Here is a 5,368-nt window from a genome sequence, read left to right as displayed (position 1 = left end):
ACGGCTACTGCCGTACTTGTAGCGTGTTGCGCGACACGACACGCACATCGAAAGACATGCAGTCTAGTCGGTAATGATCCTTCCGCAGGTTCACCTACGGAAACCTTGTTACGACTTTTACTTCCTCTAAATGATCAAGTTTGGTCATCTTTCCGGTAGCATCGGCAACGACAGAGTCGATGCCGCGTACCAGTCCGAAGACCTCACTAAATCATTCAATCGGTAGTAGCGACGGGCGGTGTGTACAAAGGGCAGGGACGTAATCAACGCGAGCTTATGACTCGCGCTTACTGGGAATTCCTCGTTCATGGGGAACAATTGCAAGCCCCAATCCCTAGCACGAAGGAGGTTCAGCGGGTTACCCCGACCTTTCGGCCTAGGAAGACACGCTGATTCCTTCAGTGTAGCGCGCGTGCGGCCCAGAACATCTAAGGGCATCACAGACCTGTTATTGCTCAATCTCGTGCGGCTAGAAGCCGCCTGTCCCTCTAAGAAGAAAAGTAATCGCTGACAGCACGAAGGATGTCACGCGACTAGTTAGCAGGCTAGAGTCTCGTTCGTTATCGGAATTAACCAGACAAATCGCTCCACCAACTAAGAACGGCCATGCACCACCACCCACCGAATCAAGAAAGAGCTATCAATCTGTCAATCCTTCCGGTGTCCGGGCCTGGTGAGGTTTCCCGTGTTGAGTCAAATTAAGCCGCAGGCTCCACTCCTGGTGGTGCCCTTCCGTCAATTCCTTTAAGTTTCAGCTTTGCAACCATACTTCCCCCGGAACCCAAAAGCTTTGGTTTCCCGGAGGCTGCCCGCCGAGTCATCGGAGGAACTGCGGCGGATCGCTGGCTGGCATCGTTTATGGTTAGAACTAGGGCGGTATCTGATCGCCTTCGAACCTCTAACTTTCGTTCTTGATTAATGAAAACATACTTGGCAAATGCTTTCGCTTCTGTTCGTCTTGCGACGATCCAAGAATTTCACCTCTAACGTCGCAATACGAATGCCCCCGCCTGTCCCTATTAATCATTACCTCGGGTTCCGAAAACCAACAAAATAGAACCGAGGTCCTATTCCATTATTCCATGCACACAGTATTCAGGCGGGCTTGCCTGCTTTAAGCACTCTAATTTGTTCAAAGTAAACGTGCCGGCCCACCGAGACACTCAACTAAGAGCACCCTGGTAGGATTTCAACGGGGTCCGCCTCGGGACGCGCAAGCACGCCTTCGGCTCGCCCCACCGGCAGGACGTCCCACGATACATGCCAGTTAAACACCGACGGGCGGTGAACCAACAGCGTGGGACACAAATCCAACTACGAGCTTTTTAACCGCAACAACTTTAATATACGCTATTGGAGCTGGAATTACCGCGGCTGCTGGCACCAGACTTGCCCTCCAATAGATACTCGTTAAAGGATTTAAAGTGTACTCATTCCGATTACGGGGCCTCGGATGAGTCCCGTATCGTTATTTTTCGTCACTACCTCCCCGTGCCGGGAGTGGGTAATTTGCGCGCCTGCTGCCTTCCTTGGATGTGGTAGCCGTTTCTCAGGCTCCCTCTCCGGAATCGAACCCTGATTCCCCGTTACCCGTTACAACCATGGTAGGCGCAGAACCTACCATCGACAGTTGATAAGGCAGACATTTGAAAGATGCGTCGCCGGTACGAGGACCGTGCGATCAGCCCAAAGTTATTCAGAGTCACCAAGGCAAACGGACCAGACGAGCCAATCCGATTGGTTTTGATCTAATAAAAGCGTCCCTTCCATCTCTGGTCGGGACTCTGTTTGCATGTATTAGCTCTAGAATTACCACAGTTATCCAAGTAACGTGGGTACGATCTAAGGAACCATAACTGATTTAATGAGCCATTCGCGGTTTCACCTTAATGCGGCTTGTACTGAGACATGCATGGCTTAATCTTTGAGACAAGCATATGACTACTGGCAGGATCAACCAGGGAGCTGCGTCAACGAGAGCTGAGCAGCCGGCCGCCCGGGAGTGTGTCCCGAGGGCCCGCGCGAACACGCAAGCGTCCGCTCAATTATTCTGCAAACAGGAGGAGGCTGAGCTCCCCTGCACGATACACCTCGAAACCCTCTCAGGTCCCGGCGGCGCGCAGCGCCGTCCTAAGTACTTGGTCGGGTTCGAGAGAGGCGCAATCGCCCGGAGATGGGCGAGTAGACGCTTTCAGTGCGAACACCCGTGCTCCCAACTGAGCTTGCCGCTGCCGACAGAGGCCCGGGAGCGTGCTGTCGTGGCATTGCCGGCGGGAAACAACACGCGCCACCTACGGTGACCGGCAGCTCCAACGCCAGCGCCACAGAAGGGCAAAGCCCCACTTGGGTGCAGAAGCGAACTCTCCCAGCACAGCGCACGCGCCAACACGTCCGCAGAGCTGCGATACAAACCACCTGCGAGAACCGCTGGGGGCGACCGAGCAGCAGACGGCGTCGCGACGCCGAGTGCCGGGCGGCGGCGCATCCTCAACGCACACAGTCCGCAATCGGACCAGCACACTGCAGATGTCCACCGCGCTTCGCACCGGGCTCGGCAGAACCCACTTTGGCCGCCTGGCGCCGCGCGCAGGGTGCGCCGGCGCATAGCTGGGACGCCAGCCGGGCCCGTCGGCCGGCGCTCCTGCCACTGGGCGCCCCCCACCAGCCGGCTGTAGTGCGTGCGCTCACGCAGCGCGCGGCCAGCACGCCGGGCGGCCCCCCCTCACCGGCCGGGGACTGTCCCGCCAAGCCACAGCCTCGTATCGCTTCATACCCACATGGCCAACTCAGGTTCGGGGGCATGGCGGGTACCGCCGAAACAACCGGTTCATAGATGTACCGATCGTCGCTATCACCGATGCACCTGCAGCGCGAACAACCGCTCAACAACTGATTTCCAGTTCATTTGCGGATCTTTGGCAGCAAACGTATACGTCAATCTACATTTGCGAAATCTACGATTCTGGCATGCCTGCATGTTATGTGTCACGACACGCTACATCAGCCCACATACACACTGCGGCATGTACACGAGAGAACACGTGGAAGATGGTCCGCGCACGTGTGCAATGTCCCTTGCGCGGTCGACTGTCAACCGGCCTCTGTAGCATGTCGCAGATGTGGAACGCGGTCCACCGTGCTATCATGTTGTGTGGGGCAATACGATTAAATAGGAAAACCCTCGTCGCTACATCAACAGACGGCTCACGCTGATTCCCGGCAGAGGGAGGAGGGGGGGGGGGGGGCCAACATGCAATACTTTCGTCCGTACCTACCTACCACATGTCTGTACGGCGTACAACAGTGCAATCTCGCTGTAATGGGGAGACGAGACAAGTAGCATCGTGCACAACATATGGCCCTTATGATTCGCCATTGTAGGGCGCAGCCGGTGTACGGTCAAGCATGTGCCACATTATGTCACTCAGTACGTAACGACGGATGATCAGTGTGGGTTACGCGTACATCAGCGGACAGTCCACACAGGCCGTACCACAACGTACACTGACTGCATCGACAACCGAATGCAACTGAACAGCTGCAAGGCTCATTTCACAAACAAACGCCTGACCGACCAGCTTGGAAGGGCAGGAGGGGAGGGCGATATTCGTTCTGTAGCGGTACACCCTTCCAGTGGTTAGCGGGACTGTGTAGAAAGTACGCAACACTCGAAAGACCTTTATGTGAGGGTACGCACCATGGCATCAAGAAATACACATGACACCAGAGGATCCAAGCAGTGAACTATGTTCAGAGGGTTGCTGTTAGGCAAAGCTACATTCCTGTGACGTTACATGTGACAGTTAAGGTGCAGTGTAAGTTAGGTTAAGGTGCAGCGTAAGTTAGGTTAAGGTGCAGCGTAAGTTAGGTTAAGGTGCAGCGTAACTTGGGTTAAGGTGCAGCGTAACTTGGGTTAAGGTGCAGCGTAACTTGGGTTAAGGTGCAGCGTAACTTGGGTTAAGGTGCAGCGTAACTTGGGTTAAGGTGCAGCGTAACTTGGGTTAAGGTGCAGCGTAACTTGGGTTAAGGTGCAGCGTAACTTGGGTTAAGGTGCAGCGTAACTTGGGTTAAGGTGCAGCGTAACTTGGGTTAAGGTGCAGCGTAACTTGGGTTAAGGTGCAGCGTAACTTGGGTTAAGGTGCAGCGTAACTTGGGTTAAGGTGCAGCGTAACTTGGGTTAAGGTGCAGCGTAACTTGGGTTAAGGTGCAGCGTAACTTGGGTTAAGGTGCAGCGTAACTTGGGTTAAGGTGCAGCGTAACTTGGGTTAAGGTGCAGCGTAACTTGGGTTAAGGTGCAGCGTAACTTGGGTTAAGGTGCAGCGTAACTTGGGTTAAGGTGCAGCGTAACTTGGGTTAAGGTGCAGCGTAACTTGGGTTAAGGTGCAGCGTAACTTGGGTTAAGGTGCAGCGTAACTTGGGTTAAGGTGCAGCGTAACTTAGGTTAAGGTGCCAACGTGGGTTAGGTTAAGGGGCCAACGTGGGTTAGGTTAAGGGCCAACGTGGGTTAGGTTAAGGGCCAACGTGGGTTAGGTTAAGGGCCAACGTGGGTTAGGTTAAGGGCCAACGTGGGTTAGGTTAAGGGCCAACGTGGGTTAGGTTAAGGGCCAACGTGGGTTAGGTTAAGGGCCAACGTGGGTTAGGTTAAGGGCCAACGTGGGTTAGGTTAAGGGCCAACGTGGGTTAGGTTAAGGGCCAACGTGGGTTAGGTTAAGGGCCAACGTGGGTTAGGTTAAGGGCCAACGTGGGTTAGGTTAAGGGCCAACGTGGGTTAGGTTAAGGGCCAACGTGGGTTAGGTTAAGGGCCAACGTGGGTTAGGTTAAGGGCCAACGTGGGTTAGGTTAAGGGCCAACGTGGGTTAGGTTAAGGGCCAACGTGGGTTAGGTTAAGGGCCAACGTGGGTTAGGTTAAGGGCCAACGTGGGTTAGGTTAAGGGCCAACGTGGGTTAGGTTAAGGGCCAACGTGGGTTAGGTTAAGGGCCAACGTGGGTTAGGTTAAGGGCCAACGTGGGTTAGGTTAAGGGCCAACGTGGGTTAGGTTAAGGGCCAACGTGGGTTAGGTTAAGGGCCAACGTGGGTTAGGTTGCCAGAGATGTGTCAAATCAGGATGTACGTTTGGCTGGTGTCAGGTGGTGGGTTGGTTCGATGCCTTTATAAGGAGTGTGGCCAAAGGGTATTTTATTACTTGTACCTTTTGTGTTGTGGCGTGGCGTTGCGTCCTGTGTTGATACTGGGTGGACCACTGTGGGTGTTGCTGGCTGATTTGAGCTGCGTTGTTTGCGGGTGGTGTGAGACATTCTGTCTTATTAGTGGACGTGACGTTCCTCTTGTCGTTCTTTGGATAGTGTCCTGTGGCAGCGAGGATAAAAT

At 54.3% G+C, this 5,368-nt stretch overlaps 1 non-coding gene across 1 annotated transcript; it reads right to left on the bottom strand.

Annotated features, from left to right (window-relative positions):
• Positions 1-71: 71 nt before the first annotated feature.
• Positions 72-1,964, bottom strand: LOC126332663 (small subunit ribosomal RNA). The gene has a single exon (XR_007563842.1). It is a non-coding gene; the product is annotated as a small subunit ribosomal RNA (ribosomal RNA).
• Positions 1,965-5,368: the final 3,404 nt, after the last annotated feature.

Source organism: Schistocerca gregaria, unplaced genomic scaffold (genome assembly GCF_023897955.1).
Source record: "Schistocerca gregaria isolate iqSchGreg1 unplaced genomic scaffold, iqSchGreg1.2 ptg001491l, whole genome shotgun sequence".
Lineage (NCBI taxonomy): Eukaryota > Metazoa > Arthropoda > Insecta > Orthoptera > Acrididae > Schistocerca > Schistocerca gregaria.
This window is presented reverse-complemented; position numbering and strand designations above follow the sequence as displayed.